Raw genomic sequence first — 20444 nt, 5'->3', positions numbered from 1 at the left:
GATGTACTTAACCGTCCGGTTCCGGCGGAGGCCCCGAGGGGGGGGGGGAGTAGGTATGCCGATGATATGGCACTGGTTGTGGTCGCAAAGTATCTCGAGGATGCTGAGTTGTACTCAAGCGAAGCAATCAGTGTTGGTAAGGCTTGGTTAGAGAGTGCTGGATTGGCATCCGCGGAGGAAAGGGCGGAAGCGGTCCTCATCACTAAGCGCCGCAAAAGAAATTACGCCTGCATTAGAATCGGGAGTCGTAACATCACTTCCAAGTCGGCCATCAAATACTTGGGGGTAATGATACACGGAAAACGCAATTTTAAGCAGCACATAGAGCATATTTGCGAAAAAGCATGCACCACGAGTATGGCTCTCGCAAGGATGATGGTTACCGCGCCATACTTGCAGGCTGCAGGCTGCTACCGAAATGATGAACATTTATAACACCAGGTCCACTTCTCCCTTATCACACATAAACAAACCGAAAGAGAGAGATCCATAAGCAGATGGCAACAGCGATGGGACCAGTCAGAAAAGTGTCGTTGGACTTACAAGTTGATCCCTTCCATCGGAGAATGGCTGAAGAGAAAGCATATAGAGATCAATTATAATCTCACCCAGTTTCTCTCCCTCCAGCTTAAATTCACTTTCTGAGCGGAAGATTCGGAAATAATGCTAGTGACATTCCTAATTGGCACTTGCAATTCACTTAATGCCTTCGACAGTTTTCTAAACGAATTCGTGCTAATTAATCCCATTCAAATGTAAAAACCGAAAACGAAAAGTGCCGCCATATTGCAAAGGGCTGCAATCTGCCATCAGACCGAACCTTGCCGACGGGGAGCGATCTTCGCTGACATTAAACCTTCATTGTACATTGCAGTTCCGTACCGGCCGCAGCTTCTCTCATCTGCGTGCCGGACGCAGCGGAATTGTGTTTCGGCTATTAGACATCCATTTCTTTAGTATGGTCAAAGTCAAAGACTAGCCATATGGTTAAGAGTCTGCGTACAGATCCTATCACGCATGCGAACCATGATGCTCACATTGCTTTGCTCTGTGGTCTATAATGTTCACCCTAATGACTTTCGCTATTTTTTCAATTGAAATTTTTGCCGAGTAATTTCGCCACTTTTGAAAGGCTCTTTTATCCAAACAAGTTATTTGTTGCATTATAAGCAGAAATTTGTTAATGGTTGAATGAATGTGGGAAAGCGGGATAAACTTATTGGTATCAAATAGAGACCAACCATTAAAGATGCTTGGCATTTGTTCTTGGAAGTTAAAGCAGGTTTCCGAGGAAGATAATGGCGAATCATCAAAGAGCTAGTGTAGCAGTTTCAAATCGAAAATTGTTAAGATTTTGTGAAAAATAAAGGTAACCAGTATCACCTGTCTGTCCATCGTTTGATTCCAGAATGTGATCATATGTGGCCTGTGAAGTCCTTTGTATCCAACGAGTAGCACAATTTTCAATTTCAATTTACTTATTTTGTGACTTACAACCAGACAATGTGTTCTTACATACTAATAATAGCCAAAGGGTAGTATAGGTCCCAGGGCGAAACGTGGATTGGTACCCACGATGGAGCGTAAAAACCTGGTAAACGCCTGCTGACCCAATACCAACAGCCGTACTACCAAACCCTATCTCCACCTCCACGTGGTGACCGCTGGGAGCTCTTTCTTAACGAAAAGCTGCAGACGGAGAAGAATAAAGGCAAGTCTCCCGCGCCTAAAAACCGGACAAATTGTACCAACTGGTCCTCCAGGTTGGGGGTTGGGTAGGGCTGACAACCCTCTCGGAAAACAACTTGTTATGAAGCCACAACAGGAGCCTCGGATTGGACGGGTTACACAACGACGAACCCGACAAAGACAAAGGAATAACGATTTGAGCATTTTCTCATGGAACGTGCGCTCTCTGTACACAGATGGAGCTGCTAAGCAACTAGCCAATGCCCTTCGTAAGGGACAACAAAACTGCCACTACTTATATCGGCCTCGGGTTCCTTCATAAAGATTTTCGTCTGCCACAGAAGTTCAAATTTCGCCATTTGGCAATCTGAATCCTTACCATTTTCCCCTTCAGAATGGACTTGACAGTGGATGGCCGGATGCCAAAATATGGTTCTGGTCCCACCATTGTGGACTCAAAACCTTGGCGACCCAGTCTGTCAGTTTCCTTATCAGTCATGTTTGAGTACCGCGTCACTCACATCAGGAATGTTTCGTTCAGTCGGCCAAGTTTCAGCAAACACCTGATGATAACTCCACACCAGCTGGTTCGCTATTTCGTTGCTTAGTTTAGTGTTGATAATGCTGCCCGACTATCGGAATAGGTTTGAATGGTGCGATCCCTACATTTTTGTCGTAAACATTCTTCTGGTGGCAATAAAATAGCATATATCTCCGCCTGGAATATGGTCGTCGTTTTTCCGAGAAGTCGAGCCAGTTTCATAATTGGATTTCCCAAGAACACCCCTGTGCCCGATCCGTTTTCCATGACTGACCCGTCGATGAAAATTATTAAGTCTGTAGTCCCATCCCAGATTCGTGGCAATTTATAGACCATTCTTTTCTTTTGGTGATTACGATAGAATATGTCGAAGACGAATCTGGAAACCATATGATCGGCTGCATCAGAGCCAACTGATGTTTGCCAAGAAATTTCCGGATGCACGCATGACCATATGATTGGCCGCCTTTCCAAGGGCCAATAGTATCAAGCCTATATGCGTCGTTAGCTGCTTCCTGTTTCACCTATAAGTGGATTGGGGATAAATTTAGAATAGCTTCGTGTGGTAAGATCGGTGCTTCGTGCTGGTAATGAGGTTTAGTCAGGAACCATAACAGAGGAGAGACAACTCATCCCTGTGGACAACCCCCACTAAAATCGCCGCGTATGAGGCATAATTGAAGCGCCTTCGATGTCCATAAATGCGCCTAAGGCGCATTCTTTATCGGACATCGTCTTCTCAATTTTTGTCCGTTTGGCCATAGAGTGCTGTCTCCGTGGAATTGCCTTTCTGGTACTCATGTTCATCATCATCACCATCAACGGCGCAACAACCGGTATCCGGTCTAGGCCTGTCTTAATAAGGAACTCCAGACATCCCGGTTTTGCGCCGAGGTCCACCAATTCGATATCCCTAAAAGCTGTCTGGCGTCCTGACTTATGCCATCGCTCCATCTCAGGCAGAGTCTGCCTCGCCTTCTTTTTCTACCATAAATATTGCCCTTATAGACTTTCCGGGCTGGATCATCCTCATCCATACGAATTAAGTGATCCGCCTGGCCTCGTCCTTTTAGCAGAAAAGAAGTTAGACTCATCGGTGGGAAGCATTTTGCGTCTGTGTAGGTTGGTTTCCCTGGTTTGGAAACAAATATTACCTTCATATCACCCCAGCTGCTTGGAGTATAAGCATGTGCTAGGCTAGTGTGGTATTTATTCCGAATATGTAAAACCAGGGGGGGGCATCCATTATCTCTCTTACTAGAGTAGAAATAACGCCATCCGGACCTGCAGGCTTGTATCTATGGAACGAGTTAAATGCCCATTTCCCTCATTCCCGTGAAACTACTTTGCATGCCAGAGTCCAATTTTCCGGTAGAGGGATGTATGTATATGTCGGCCCTGAGATAAGATTTTGGATGCTGGCTGGGAAGTGCACTTAAGACAAATGTTCCGTCGTTTCCTCATCGCTTTCTGTGTACCTCCCGCTCTGTAAACGAAGATAGCCCAACTGCTGACTACGTTCCTTGACAAGGATTCGCTTTAGCTTTGAGGTTACCTCAAGAGAATTGATCTCTTCTCAAAAACTTCTCCATGATGATCGTTTCGGCGATCTTATGCTCTTCTTTAGAGTCTCTTTATACCGAATCAGACTTTAGAGCTCGGTTGAGGAGCATCCTTGTCATTCTCCTCCATTTCGCCAAATCCGAGTTCTACCATGGTGCTTTATCCTTCTTTGGCATCATGAGTGGACAGCTCTCTTTGCAAGCTTTTCTCATGCCATGGAGCCATGGATTTGATGCGTCTCCCAGGGATAGCAACTCGGGCGCTCAGCTTTGTTTTGTACGTCGCCCGAATGCCTTATTTGGATTGCGAAATAGAGTGGGTGAAGGTGGATTCATGCCCATTACGAAATCAATGCGCTTGTGATCTGAGAGCGTGATATCGCTTGATACTCTCTCCGCTCTCCGACAAGAGCCGCAATGTCAGGGGATGTCACCGTGATATCGATGACTTCTTGCCTTATCACGATGAAGAAAGTATGTTCATTACCCAAATTAAGGACTGCAATTCGGTTCCTACCAGATACTCTAGTAGCCTCGATGTTCCTCTGTTGATGTTGGAACTTCCCCAGCATATATGGTGGGCGTTAACATCACGTCCTGCTATTGTTCCCATTCCTTAACTTTCGTCACGTTGCCGGATTGGCTGGAGGCGATTTGCCCGAAGGTGATTTGCCGGAGGCGGTTTGCTCGATGGCTTTTATCTTGGAGGCATTGTTTTGCTTGGAGGCAATTCGCCCATAGGTAAGACTGCTTCGGCTCGTCCATTAAGGACCAGGTCCCTATAGGGTTGAATAAATGGCGAATCTGAATCCAGGCTTAGGTTCTTCATCGAAGAACTCAGGGCTCCTACTTCGCTGAGGGTTGGATCGTTACGATAAAAGTTTTGCTGATTTCTTTGGTTTTTAGTTTCTTCATAGTAGGCTGCCATGGAGGAAAATGGGTCGATCTCGGTAGAGTCGCTTTTTTTCCGACAAGGCTAGTTGAAACTGGGGCTCGCCTTCCAAGAGTTCGTCTTAACCCCTGTGACCACTCAGCTCTCGGCACGGTAGTCACATCTTGGCTTAGGGTTTTGATAACCGCTTAGCTTCAGGTGTCACCTGTGGTTTTCCGGAGGATCCTCCTTACTTGTCAAGGAAAGATGCTGTAGTAACAGCTCAGTCTTTAGCTTCATAACCTACTGATGAATGCGGATATGGAATAATAAATAACTCACTGACTCAGGCAGTGTAAACAAACCGTTTCTACTTAATATTTAAAAAGAGTTTCTAGGCGGCCCGCTAAAGCCTACTTAAGCAAATTAAGAAACTGTTGGTGGTGGCCTGCATACATAATAAACGTAGGGTTTTTCTCTATAACAGATAAATTTTAAATTCTTATTTCAATTAGATTAAAAATGTGATATAAGATAGGAGTTACGTTGAAAATGTCACAATTAGTTAATTCCGATGCCCTTAAATGAAAAGGACTCTTTAGGTAGACTGAAGCCAATTATTTTTTCTATTTTACAAATAAACTTAAGCAGAGGGTCACAAACGTCGGTAACCATTATGTACACTTGGTACATTTCTATGATCCTTGCTTGAGGACCTTGTAGAACTCGTGCAGGCCAACGTGCACCGGACGTGATGATTTATTTTCTGGGTAAGTTGAAAATGATTTGTTTGCAAATAGATTTACCTCGTACCAGCGTCATCCCTCAAATAGAATGATATTGCTATACCATAATGAAGGAAGGACATATTCTAAATGTTCTGCAAGTTAGTTTGTCTGTACAACCAACTGAAGAAAGATACAAGTGTCAATGGTGACTGGCGATGGTGGCAATGGCTGTGGCCTGTGGCGAAACAATTGAAACCATATTTTTGCATTGTGGTCGAGGTGATTGCCATGCTGAAGGAACAACAAATATTTTCAGATTTAGAGAAGAAATTTGTTATTGTTTTCAATCACGGATGCGGTGCTCATGTCCTGTATAGTCGCAGTTCCAGTCGCACAGGACTTCAAGCTGTTCTTGATGTCCTTTGAATGTGTTAATTGAATTCTTATTATGGCTGAACTGTCAGGGTCGTGAAAAAGCTACCGTTGAGAAATTTAATACACTTTTCGATTGAAAAATCTTTGAGAAAATTGAGACGTTCAAACATTTTATGATATCCACTGCGTTCCAGTTTTTTAAGTCAGGATATTGTGATTGCTTTGATTTAAACGTTTGGATAAGGTTGTATTTTTCATGTTTGGTTTTGAATTTCAGCTCTTACCTCCGTAAATGTCAGTTTCCTTTACTATACTGAATTGTCATCCGGGAAACTTTTTTTGCAAAAGCGAAGAGGAACTGGTTGCCTTCTGGGGAAACACCATATGTAAATATATATATATATACCTATGTACCCTATGAACCAAAACCATTCGCACAGTTTCATTTTTCTTTCCATTATTTTTTCTCTATTTGATTTTCAGTGAGATTGTGTTTTAGTTTCATATCCATCACATCCTATTAAAACCTTATTTTTTTCGTGAGAACTTACTGCATCCACAGATATCACCATTATATCATTAAAGAGTCTTCGTCCTATGGTAATCATTCTAGATCCTCGACTAATCCACCAAAAGTATTTTGAAGAAAAAACGCTTTTCTTTTGAACTTAAAAGTTAAGCGTTGTTGAAAATAGTTATTGCTTAGAAGGGGCACATTTAAGATTTTTTTTAAATTTTAGTTTTAAAAATAATGTATTCCATTAATAATAACTGTCCTCTGAACTATCTGAAAGAAGAATTCAATTATCGTACGTACAAACACAATAATGTTGATGTTTTTCACTGCTTTTCTTAGTTGGTGTTAGAAAAATACGGTAATGGATCTAAGCATCCAAACCTCCAATTCACTCCTTGATGGCGGGGATTAGCCAAGTGAACCAAGTTTGAAGACTGCAAGACTGAATAAACCTAAATCTTGGCGTCCAAGGTAATCAAAAACACGAAGCATCCATGTCCGCGAGGGACCGTTGGATTATGATGGTACTCATGATAAGCAAACACGACCTTCAATTCTTTTTGTTACTTCAAATATTTTTCAGCGAAGCAGATGCACGCCGAACAAGTTTAGTTCATCTGAGTGCGGAAAAATTTTCCTGAAAAATAACCTCCGGTCCAACATTCTCTTATTAGGATTTTTTTTCTTCTAAATAGCTATTAAGAAAGCGGCAAGATAATTGGAAATATCTATTTCGGCTAGAAACCACCATAATAATCCAAAATTAGCCGATTTAAACATATTCCTGTTCCGCAATATTTACTGGTATTATCCTTTTAGTGAACCGCATTATCAGTGAAACTAGTAGTGGAGGGCTCGGGATATGCAGATACATTAAGAAAATTAGGTTCACTGTACAATTTTGGGGAGGGGCGATCAGGAACAGCCCGTCTAAGGAGATCGTCTTGGGCTTGCCACCGACGTCCAAACTAACATGTGCTCCTCTCGCTCGAAGACCTTATAGGAACGCTCATATAGTGGCTGCATCGGCTTCCGAGTGGCGCTAAAACTCACTAGAACATGGGTACATATTTCAAACTCCCCAAGAGGGGTGGACACCACTGGCCGCGCTTGCCGAGATGGCGAAGATGACTTCAATCTCCAACCGGGCTCACGTGCTAGGCGCTACAATCTGTCTCATTGTCGAGGTCACCGGCTAATTATAGGTTCTCCCCGTACAACAGATCAGCAAGGCTGGCACGTGCGCCATAATGGTTGCCTTCAGGGTCTCCCATTGGGCTGAGGATGGTATGCGATTATCCGCTGGCGTTTGATTCCAAGGAGCTTTCCGAGCTCCGAGAAAAGAGTGGATTCGAATTACCTTGCATATGTGGTGATTACAGCTTCAGCACATGACTGTGTTGTAATGTCCTTCAGAGGTATTGCCTCAGGCCAACGCGTAAACGGATCAATTATCGTGAAGCAATACTTGCAGCCGTGCGAATACTGAAAAGGATCTATAATGTCGATATGTATCGAATGAAAGCGCTTTGTTGACTTAGGGAATACACCTAAATCCTTCTTACACTTTTGACATGCGATACACAGGAAACAAATTTTACATCCCCCTTTTGCATGTAAATTTATATCACTGTATGCGTGGAACTTCACAGTTTAGGGAATATTTTTCCCCAATAAATTAAAACGGACATTACCTTCTCTTTATCTGGGTGAGGACTCGCGAAGCCTTGCTATATTCCGTCAACAGCTACCACTTCCTCGAACAATATTGGGACTCCGAAAAATTAAAACTAATATGTCATTGACCTATTAAATCACTTTATTCCAACCAAATTAACGTTATCAAAATTATGTATTCACATTTATGTCATTTACCCTACTTAACGATGGTTTGTTACAATTATTCAGATTATACTTTTTGGTAAGGAATTTGTTGTTGTCCCGCCAGTAGACTAGTCCAGAGAGTCCTTCTTGACATTTTTCCTCCTGCCTCTTGTCAGGCCGTCAGATGATTCCAGGGCCGTTCCATGCGGCGGCTGAAGCGAATTGGCGATGGCGTTCAGGGTTCGCACCTCCGATGTGCCGCCACATTACTCCACCGCAGCTGAAACCGCGCGGGTTCAACGGAGCAAATCGACCACGTGATCCCCTATGGGCTCACTGAACGAATCTGACGTTTTGCGAGCGCTTTTTTGAAGCGACCGCCGTTTCGTCGAACGCTTTCAGCCTCGACAAGGAGACCCACTTGGGCTCGCCTCGAACGTCGAGCTTGAACGAGTGCTCACCTCGTTCTGGAACTCTAAAGAGGCCTTCGCATGGGGGTTGCAGCGGCCTCCGAAGAGCGTCGACCCGAATGAGGACCTGTGAACACGTTTCGAGGTGCCTGGGCGTGTTGACATCGGTCACATCTTCGAAATCGCATCTCTTAGCAGACGCAGCATTCCAGATTCGCTAACCTCTGCTCTGATGTCCTGCACAGTGTCGGCGGGGAGGCGCAGATTCTCCCCGTACACCATCTCTGCGGGGCTGGCCGTGAAGTCTTCTCGGTGGGCTGTGCGAAGGCCGAGCAAGACGAAAGATAAGGACCGCGACTATGACGGATCGTCGCGAGCCATTAAAACGCCCCTAAGCTTCGGGTATAAACGTTCCAGCATACCACTGGACTGTGGATGGTATGCTGTAGTCGCCGTTTTAACCCAAGGAGCTCCGTGAAAAGAATAGACTCAAATTGAATTCCCTGGTCGGCGATGAATACGACTGGTATTCCGAGGCGCAGGACCCACTCTTGACAGAGGGCCTTGGCACATGATCAGTCAGAGGTATTGCTTCAGGTCACCACGTAAACCAGTCGATGATTGTGAGGCAATACTTATAATCGTACGAGTCTCGCAAAGGGCGAATGATGTCGAAATATATGGTGTGGAAGCGCTTGGTTGACCCAAGGCATACGTCTACTTTCTTTCGTACGTGCTTCTCGCACGCGATGCAATGTCTGGTCCAAGAGTTTGTGTCCTTGATGATGTCAGGTTCGTCGTTCTGATGCCTGGGTACGTTAAATCGTGTATTACCTGAAATACTTTCCTGCGAAAATCGGCAAGAATGGATGGTTTAGGTCCCTTATCTGAGGTCTCGTAGAGTAAAAGAGAGTTTGAGCCGGAAATAGGAAACTCCTTGAACTTTTATGTGGAGCTTGCCTTCAGGCTTTGAAGTTCAGTGTCATCTTTTTGTGCTTCGGTGATTGTCGTATAATCGACGCGGCGGGGACTGTAACCTCCGAAATTCGAGACAAAGTGTCTGCCACAACAATGTCTTTTTCAGATACATGTTGGATATCAGATAACTCAAGTGCCTAAGTTGGCGAGGGCTTTTGTCTGAGCGCGAATATAAGGGGCTTGTAGTCCGTGAACATGGTGAACGGTTTTCCCTCCAGAAAGAATCGGAAGTATTTCATAGCGCGGTATGTGGCGAGTAGCTCACGATCGTAGCTGCTGTAGTTACGTTGAGCCTGGTTGAGCTGCTTCGAAAAGAAGACCAATGGTTGCCAGATTTGATTCAACCCGTTGGTGAAGAGCGGCATCTACCGCTGTATCAGATGCATCGACGAATACAGCTAGGGGTGCATCTGGCTGAAGAAATGCCAGCAATGTTGTATCAACAAGCTGTTGCTTGATTCTCTCAAACGCATGGACGACGTCAACAGACTACTCTCGCGATAGTCTTCAGTTTTGGGCCCAGACAATTAGGCGTTAGGGATCGCTTGGTGATGGCAAGAAACGACGATAGAAGTTTAACATGCCCAAGAACCTTCGCAAATCCTTCATCGTGGTTGATACTAGAAAGCTCTTAATCGCCTCAGCCTTGTCTGCGTCAGGTTGAATACCGTCAGGGCTTATTAAGTGGCCCAGAAATTTTACCTGTTTCTTTATCTGCATTTTTCAACGTTTAGGACTAACTCGGCCTCAAGGAGACGTTGAAGTCCAGAGAGTCCTTCTTGATATTTTTCCTCCAGCCTCTTTTCAGGCCGTCAGCTGATTCCACGGCCGGTAAATGTGGCGGCAGAGGGGAATCCTCGATGGCGTTCAGGGTTCGCACCTCCGATGTGCCACTACAACAGTTCCTATGTGTCACCAAATTTTGTACGGATCGGTTTAGCCGTTTTGAAGAAAAGAGCGTGTGACAGACAGATAGACAGACAGACGATCGATAGATTTTAATAAGGTCTTGTTTTGCACAAAACGGAAGATTTTAGGTTATGCGAGTTTTGTCCACGGTGACGACTAGTAACTCACTCATTTTATTTTTCCTTTGACACCGAAAAACAATATTTCCAATGTTATAGTCAACGCTATTCATAAACCGTGTTCGTCCGCTCCACCATAGCCTTACGTCCGGCCCAGTATATTTGTAGCCTGACCGAAAACAGTTCCCAGCGACCACCAAAGGAAAGTCGCGTGAGGATTTGCGCTGCCATGCAACCTTAACACATCCTACACAAAAATTATAATCATGCAAATATGTTTTTGTTGAAGGAAGTGATTTCAGTCCAACAGGAGATTTCATGAAATTCCTGAACATGTCTACATGGCAAGGACGATAGGCGAACTATGAAAGTTTTTACACTTGAAGAGCTCAACTTTCGATTTCTAATTCTTGATTATTATTTCCTGACCCACCAATAGTCTCACCTTAAAGCTATTATTACACCAAACATCCGAGCCCACAGCTCAACGTTCAGGTAATTTGAGAAACTGAGTTCCCTACCTTTCGGATGAGGACGAAAGAAATATCATGACCTTCAAACTTATGTGGGCATATCTCGATATCGATATCCGCAAAGAGATTGATAAAGTGTTAAGAATATCTAATTGGTCGACATTGATATGTGATAGGAAGATCTATGTTAACCAAATACTAACCACAGGTGTGGGATAAATGAGTGTTTCATAGAATCCCTTAAGAGGATTAGAAGGTGATTGTTTCCTGCCCTACCTTTGAAATAATCCCGACAAGTGTTTGGCATAATCTTCCTTCGTATTGTGTATTTTATTTCAATTTTCCTTCTAAGGAGGAAATCAGCATCTCCAACAAGCAATGGAAAATTCCACAGAGCTTAGCACGGCAGCATGCATATTGTTATGCCCTAATTAGCAATTAAAAGGTCCAATTATTCCAACGTTTCGAGTCCTCAAAATCACCTGAAAAATACTATATATCTGAAATTATGCCACCCAGGGAGCTCCAGCGTACTTTGATAATGCAATTTGGAAATTTTCATGTTAATTACTTCGGTTTTATTGGAAAAAATTCAAGTGCTTTTGAGGAGGTCTTATCCATCACAGGTTCATAGAAAGCGCACAAAAAATGAGGTAATTATATAGTAATTGTTCAAAAATTGGTATCCTTGAACCAATAGGTAGATTTCCTTTTAATCATTTAAAATGGGTGGATGCCGGGTGATATCTATGCATAGATACGCGAGTATGTCCACTGCGTACCGGAGCGTATCTCCTTAGATCGCTATCTGAAATATGAGATCTATAATATTTTCTTGTAAAAGTATCCTTGTTATATTCTTTCAGCAATAACTCTTGATAACGTCATATGGCTCAAATTATCCAACATCCAATATTTTCAAATATTCATGTGTAATCATGGAGGTATCCACAATCTTTACCAACTACTTCTATCTTTTTTGTACCAAACTGTAATGCTCCGTCGTATGGGGCGTTCGTTGAACGTAAACCGGTGGCAAGGACGATGTTATAAGGACGAAAACATAGTCGTGCTCGTGGCACAAGTTCGCACGGAGCACGCACTGTTTGCTCCATTCACGAGGTATATAAGAAGCTTGTTAGTCGGCGATTTGAATCATTTGTCGATAACATTTCAGAGTGTGGAAGCATCTGAAGTACCACCGTTCGGTCGTGTTTTTGGTTCCAAGGATATCTCTGAAGTTCATGTTTTCCAAGAGGCTTTTAACAAAGAATTTTAAATTCTTGCGCACTTTCGGCAAAAGGAAAGACAAATCCTGTGAATAGAAGTGCGATTGTTGAGTGAAGCTGGTTTACTGAATTTTCACGTACTATACACACGTCTGTGAAATCGTAAGGATCAGATTAAAGTGACAAAGCACAAAGTGGTTGTTATTGTTATCCTGGGTGTTGTGCTTCTTTTGTGAGGTGTTTGCATATGTGATAAAAGACAATTTTACCGGCTTTATCGTGGTTGTACGAGTATAGTACGAGTAAGTATTGTTTAGTTTCGATAGACGTTACAATGCGTACTTGTTAAGGTGTCTCCCTTCTGGAAAAATAACTGAATTACCAAGGACGACTTTTGGGGTCTCAGCTTTAATAATAGAAGTGAAATGTCAACAATGTAGTGTATTTTTACGGCAAACCTACCGTCCAATTTTTATCCCCGAGATGAATGAAATTACTATGAGGCTGGGAACGAAACCAGATGTTGTTGTAAAATCTCTTTTCGTCGGAAATCTCTAAGACTTCCCACCACAAAATCCCCTGGTAAGACAAAGTCCTTAAGTTATCAGTGAATAAAGGTAACAAAGAAAGTATCTCGCCGATTTAAGGTACAATAGATAGCTGAATAGATAGATAATTTATGTTTTATTTATTTTTCAATCCTAGGTAATTTTAATGGTTTGTATCTTTATAAATTTATAAATTGATTATTTTATAACTGAATACACTAAACTAGGAATTAGCAAAATTTATGTTATGAGGAAATATAGTTCCAAACTTAGGAATCCTAATTAAAATTGAGTTTTTCTGGTTTCCGCATTGTGCCGATGACATATTGTTTAACGGTGATTTTATTTAATTTATATATAAATAAATAAATAAACCTCGGCTTGTATAAACTATGTGAAGTGCCGGGAAAGTTAATTACTCCTAACATCCTCCAGTATTTTATGTGAAAACAAAAAAAGAAGGATCTTCTCTTCTTAGCTTCAATTTGCAGAATCAGTTGATCCTTTCTTCAGTGTTCATTTCCTTCGTTTTAGGTTTCTCAACTTTTATAGTTGAGTCTCAGCAAAGAGTGAGCTTACTAATTTCTTCTGTATATTTTGAACTGGCTCTATAGATTCATTTTAAGGTCTTCTACCATATATGGTTATACGAATTGCTCCTAATGGCATGGTCCTAATTATAAATACTTAGTTAACTTTCATAAGTGGTAAGTAGTTTGGATGTAATTTCGTAATATCTTCAAACTTTCTCAAGTGTTGTTTTTCCTCCATTCCTGGTGTCAATAATAATAGTAATGGTATTTGGGAAGTTGCACGGCCTCCTAAAAAGTAAGATTAGGCTTGTTTGATGGTAAAAGTGGACCTATTTACTACAGTATGTCGGTCAATCCCATAACCGCCAGTAACGTTCGGGTTGTTTCACGTGAGTTTCCATCGCTTAGGTTTAACCCAATGAGTTGATTTTGAGACAACAATCAGAGTCCTGCTGTGACAAGCAAGAACGCTATTAGTCTATACTGAGTGCATGGTCAAGCATTCATACTGATGGATGCAAGACATACCTAAACCTCTACTGAACTAAGGAGTACGGCACCCGAGTTGTAAGCGTAACTCCACGTTCCACGGCCCGAAGGTATTTGTCCGCGATGTGGACGTAATCACAATCCTCGTAAATCTCGCGCTAACTGCAAATAACCGAACCAAAAACACATGCCTCACAATTCTCCCGAGAATTTCTGGGCGATATGAATTTACCATTTACCATATTACCAGATAACCTCTAATGAAGCTTTGAGGTCACAGCTACTTCAGATGAGTCCCCATGCAGGCTCGGCTCTGAATGCCCAAGGCCTTAGGCCCTTAGGCCTACTGCGTCAGCAAGGCAATGTGAGCGTTTGCTGGTGCCACAATGCCGAGGTTCTCCTCGACCAGTTGGTGTTGGCTCATTCGACAGAATTGCTGCCCGGCCACAAGAATTATTCCATTTTTAAGACTTTTAAGCCAGCATCGTATATTGAGTATCCTCCTAGATGCACAGTTTCCACTTGTGCTGAAGATTGTCCTATTATAACCTATATATGAGGGTGTCATCACTCTCCGCGCAGAAGTAGTAATATCCATCGTTTCGTGATATGCATATCATTTCCTTTGTCCTAAATGGAACTAACGAAAAGATCTATCTACTTATAGGTATCATTTTTTCCTTTTCATCCTATACAGCATCTTTCAATACCTCCACTATCTTCTTTTCAAATCTCTAAATCCCATCATGACTTCACATTGCACAAAAATTGCACGTATGCCCATGTCGATGTCTTACCAAATGTGTTTTTCTTTAGCGGACCGGCTCGGACAATTGCAAAACTTTCATATATGTACGTATGTAATGCTGCAAAGCAGCTTCTTATGGAATTATTGCTCCCATTTCCGAGTTATCAAAATTGGCAGATTCGTGATGGTGGCTGCTGCGCTTTGATGGAAATTCGTTTGTGCAAAAAATATTTTTATCCACGGATATCAAAATGGTTGATATTTTTTAAAAATTTTTAAATGAGCTTCTCTTAGTATATATGTATTATTTTTAACTATTTTATTCAAACTGGCGCCGAAAGCGCCTACATTTTATCGTATACCTCTAATATTTAAGTACATGTAATTGAAATAAAAGTTTAACTTTTCGATGTAGCTATTAAGAGCCTTAAAGCTATTTACACTAAATGTATCTTCTAGTTCAGAAAAACTAGGAATTAATTAAGGACTATTACTAAACCTCTGGAAGTTTAATTATGTACCCTGAGGCAGTTTATTATCTTTGAAGGATACAGTTTACAGGAGTGAACTTTCTTTGTCCAGTATTTCCAACGTGAAATCATACAAATGCTCATCCACAATCTTTAGCTAGTATTCTTAGCAGATTTTCTAAGGTTCGTGGAGGGAGGAAACCAAGGAAACCTTTCCCTCTCGGACGTTGTTTCTATTTCCGTGCGCCTTTAAGATTTGCCAATCCTTTTCGGGCGATGACTGCTACCTGAACTGATTTATCCACCTATACCGGGTTATGCGTGTTATAAATCTGACCAAAGTAGAAGGTGGCCCAGATGTCTGGATCCTGTGTGTCACGTTAATTTCTTCAATGGTAAACGGTAGCTCAGGGCTGGCAGCTCGCCACTGCCAAAATAAATACAACGTTTTCATTGAATATGGAATATACTCGGCATAGTATCATCATCATCAACAGCGCAACAACCGGTATCCGGTCTAGACCTACCTTAATAAGGAACTCCTGACGTTCCGGTTTTGCGCCGAGGTCTACCAAGTCGATATGTCCCTAAAAGCTGTCTGTCGTCCTGACCTACACCATCGTTTCACCTCAGGTAAGGTCTGCTTCTTTTTTTTTCTACCATAGATATTGGCCTCATGGACTTTTGGCCGTTATATAGACTATAGAATCGTCCTTTTTCATGTAGTGGTCTAAACATTTTTCAGAGGATTTCTCTCTCGTTTCCGTGGAATACTTGAGAACTGGCAAGACCATTGCCATGTACAGTGAGGTTTTGACTGGCAAGATCAAAGTCTTGTACAGTAAGAGCTTTGGCCCTATGGTGACAGGTTTCGAGCGGAACAGTTTTCGTAAGGTGAAGTAGGCTCTGTTGGCTTCCAACATCGTCAAATCTTGTTATCGCTCGTGATTTTTGACCTTAGATAGGAGAAATCCCCTTAGCCCAAGTATAACTTTCAATACACTCGTCATTCTTTGTCATAGGGACTGGAATGAATGCAGTCATGTGCAGTATCAATTGGAAGTCTCGTTTGTTTGTCCCCCTTCTATCTATTTTCTGTTTCCGGCTTCTTTTAGTGGATTCCGCTTCCCCAATAGATTTTCCTAATCTTTCACGCAGCTTTGGAGTTTCCACCTCGCCAGATATAGAGCGTTCTTGACTTAGATTACACTATTGCAGTTTCTCCCAGTTTGCGCTATTTATTTCTCTGGTTTTAGTCCTTCTTGTACTCCGAGACACATTATATCGAGCCTTGACATCCTCTATAAAATTTATTATCATTGTGCCAAGTTTCGTATTCTCCCCGGCCGGAATAGTTGCCTTCTTCGCAGAAGGATATTTCAATTTTCTGACAGTTATCAGCCTTTGCTATCGGGGATCGTACTACTTAAAGTTCTTTTGCTAAATGGATCATTCACAGAGTTTACCACTGGTGACTTTTTATTGACACTCTTGCTTGGGTTAACCCCGTTTGAAGTCGCAGTACCTTTTGATGTGGAGGCAGGTGTCTTTATTCCGAGGTGACTTCAATGAACCCCTTCATTTACATAATCAATGCGTGTACATCCACCTGCCCGTCCATCTGTCACACACACTTTTCCCAGACAAAGGTTGTTGGAAAGGCTAGAAATGTGAACCCTACGTATGCAGTGAGCGACATTATTCTACGTTGAGTTTAAGCGAGATGTCTTTACATACTATGAAATAAGTAACAGTTAGGGAAACGCTTATTTATAATATTTTAGTTGGAATACAGACATTGCAAAAGAACTTGAACAGTGTGGTTTCTGTTCTTGATCCTCTTATGTCGACCACATCAATCAACTACAAAGCTCTCCGTTTCACCTCCTTTTCATTAATTTCGGAAGAGCACCCAGTAACGTCAACAGGAAATTTATATAGAGTGCTCTAGGCAGGAGGGGTCTTCCGGAGCAACTAGAAACTATTATCAGGGTGAGATATGACGGCGCAAAATATCATGTGCTGCATCTAGGTAAAACCTCAATGGGTAGGACATTGAAAACAAAAATAAATTTGAATGTCTAGATAGTATTGTCACTGCCAGGAACACCATTAAACTTGATTATTCCATTACTGGCTAAACCATGTCAGCGACAAGTGTACTTTTCTCGGGAAGTTTTGAAGGGTACTAAATCGCGATGGGTCACATATATGGTTAATATGCCGTTTAATTTCCAGCTACACTCTTCTCTTTATCTACATAAATTGAGTTACTAGTTTTTTACTTAGCTTCGAAGATATTAGTCACAGTATCCTTTTCAATCATTTTCCTTACCTACAATTCTGAAATGAAAGAAGACTATTAATTACTTTTCATGAACAAGATGGAAGCCAGAGAAAAACCAGTTTAATCGCTGTTCTATGGGTTTTTATTTTATTTCTTTATCAAATACAAACATTTCCAAGTCATAAATTATAAAATTATTAATTCAGATTTTAATTCTTTACTTTTTTTTTTCTTTCAAAAAATAACTTGACTGAAACATTTCATTACATAACTTTTTCCCAGGAGAAGAGACCCAATTTGTATTATTACATAAACAGATTCAGGCACATTTTTTAAAAATGTAGCACTTTTGTAATATTAGAATAGATATAAAGATCTAAATTTACTCAAAATCATAATCTCAAGGATATTCTTGTACACTTTTGGCGTAAATTCCTATAAAACGTGTGGCATTCACTAGGCAGGAATTTCAAGAAAGATATTATGTCATTATATTTTTAAGATGAAATCATCTTTCTGGTATCAGAAATTGGTCTAAGTGAGGCTGGTATTTTCATGTCTTTTTTCTAGTTTGCCGTGTCAGGATTATTTCCCTGACAGCTTCCTCCTCAAATTTACACTCTACAAACACGCTACCAATTTTATCCTGTTTTACTCTGGGGAAAACATTGAGACAATTGAAATGTGAGTTTTTATTTATATCAACTTATTTATAGATGAAAGGGTGTACGAGAAGGATTTCGATACGCTATTTTTGTAGAAATTTGTAGAATCAACTGTTGCTTTAGTATTTTTTCTCGTTTGTTTTTTTATTATGGCGTGGAGTGAATCCGCTTTCAAGTGAATGTGACCTTTTAGGAAAGGTTTTTGGCTTATGACTTTTATTTGGCTGTGGTATATGACCATGTCTTTATTCTGACCGTAGCAGTTATCAGTCGATAATGTTATTTCACTAACGGTTGACTTCGGATTAATTTGGAAACTAGGAAGGCTTGCTTTAATTTTGCCCTCACATAACAAAATCGATGAAACCATAGGAAGAATCATATATTGTGAAATCAAACGTCCGTTAAATGTGGTGTCAAAACACATTTTTGAAGATCCCGTAATCGCCAATTTATGGTTACAATGGCCTTTGAGAACGTGTCAGAACGTTCTATGTCATATCTCGGTTGTACTCCTTGTAGATAGTCACAAACCCTTGTGTGTGTGTGTGTATGGTGGGGGAGAAGCTACAGCTTCTGAGCACTCAGGCCGTGTTGGCCCATTGTACTCGCCACCCCCGTCTAACGGAATATTCCGGATTCGTTAACGTATCGCAGGATTTCCGTTAGTGGATGTCATGCTACCCGTCGCAATTGGAGAACATCGGCACCAAAGATCTGATGCCTGATGCGTCCATAGGCGGGGCATTCACATAGGAAATGCTCCGTGGATTCCGCTTCCTCATTATAGGAGGGACACGTATCATCTGCGGTAATTCCTATTCTGAACATATGCCCAGCTAGTGAATTATGGTCTTTCAGAATGCCCACAATACACCTGCAGGTCCTCCTGCTTTTCGACAGGATAAACTTTGCAGTACGTATGTTGGGTTCTGGCAGGAAAAGTTTGGTGTGTCAAGCAGCATTTAGGCTCTGCCACCTGTCATTATGGGAAACTTGTTCCCAGTTTTTGAAAACAGATTTAGCCAATGCTACTGATACCCCAATTGCTGCCTCCGGTCCCGGCATAGGGGAGATTGACCCCTCTTTCGCTAAAGCGTCCGAAATTTCATTTCTCTCTATGCCACAGTGACCAGGTACCCAGAGTAGTTCCACCGTATTGAATCTAGACATAGAGTTCAAACGATTTCTGCATTCCTGAACGATTTTCGAGGTGATCAAAGGACTGCTCAATGCCCCCACAACCCCTTACGTGAGGCATAGGCTGGTAATTTCACATACACATACTATCATTGCCACTTCCTGGAAATGTGCTTCATCTCACTTCGGGATTTTTCTAGAAACTTGCATTCTTTTTCCATTATTCCACACCACGTAGCTCCATGGCGACCCACTTGTCACCCATCCTGGGATAGTGGGTTTCATTACAGGTAGAGAGTTACAAGTAGAGTTATCGTTCTTTTTCAGTGTGTTACCTATCCACTGCTATATTCGCCTCCTAGTTAGTATGACCACGGGCATCTTGCGCTGTAGGCTAGCAAAGTTCTTCATTTATTATTGGCTAAGTCCAAAATTCTCTGAAGATTCAATCTAGACAGAAATTGATGGAAACTTGCAGCTTTTGAGTAACCGTGGTGCAACATTACCTAGATATTCAAATAGTTCGATGCCTTCAATTTTATACCTATTAATGCAAATAGAAGGAATGCAATGATCAGTCAGACTGGGAACCTTGGTTTGATCAGGGTTTATCTTCAGATTGACTAGACTTGTGTCCTTCCTCACATTTAGAGTCATTTGCCGAAGGTCGATAACTCGGTAAGAGGGCAAGCGTAATTGAAGTGTTTGAGGAAAATATCATAATCCATTAAACCCCTTTACGTCTTGCGGGCAAAGGAGCATAAAGAACGTCACCGATGACGAGAAGGAAAAGCATCGATAATAGGGCGCAACCCCAGCGGGCTCCGTCTGCAACTTCGCATTCCTCTGAAATTTTACCTTGAGAAAGTACGTCTCATTTTGCGCTATCATTTGTCACTCTGAAAGTAACCATTACTTCTCGGAAATGTCTCTCCTTCAAGCTTTTTCGTGACGCAGCATATGATGGCGAAATCGTTGTTATTTGCGGCAGCTTCAGTTTCCCCCACTAATGAAATACTCTTTCATTCTTTTTGTCTGTTAGTTCTTGTGACGACCTTTCGAGACGTGGCCGATAAGTTTTCAGAGCTTTAGAGATAAAAGTACTTTTGATGGTCGCCAAGTGCTCATCGATATTCTCGGATCGGTTTTTTAGAGTTTGTGAGAAAGTCCCCTACTGAAAAACTGCCTCGAAGGAAAAAACCACCCCCTCATTTTTATCAGGGAGACTCCTACTGCAGAACATTGTTCTACTTTTCAGCCGATAATGTAGAAAGCTTCAGTTTACCCTGCAATGGATTCCTCTGGTCGGTTCTGGTATTTTCTGTTCCCCAGGCTAAAT

At 41.8% G+C, this 20444-nt stretch overlaps 1 protein-coding gene across 1 annotated transcript in view; it reads left to right on the top strand.

Annotated features, from left to right (window-relative positions):
- The first annotated feature begins 12173 nt into the window (after positions 1-12173).
- The window catches only part of LOC119661447 (GTP-binding protein Di-Ras1-like), a 104377-nt gene continuing 96106 nt past the window's right edge, over positions 12174-20444 (top strand). The window contains exon 1 of the mRNA XM_038070790.1: positions 12174-12527. The gene's annotated coding sequence lies outside the window, so the exon portion shown is untranslated. The remainder of the gene's footprint in view (positions 12528-20444) is intronic.

The sequence above is a fragment of the Hermetia illucens genome, chromosome 1, assembly GCF_905115235.1.
Source record: "Hermetia illucens chromosome 1, iHerIll2.2.curated.20191125, whole genome shotgun sequence".
Taxonomy (NCBI): domain Eukaryota; kingdom Metazoa; phylum Arthropoda; class Insecta; order Diptera; family Stratiomyidae; genus Hermetia; species Hermetia illucens.
This window is presented reverse-complemented; position numbering and strand designations above follow the sequence as displayed.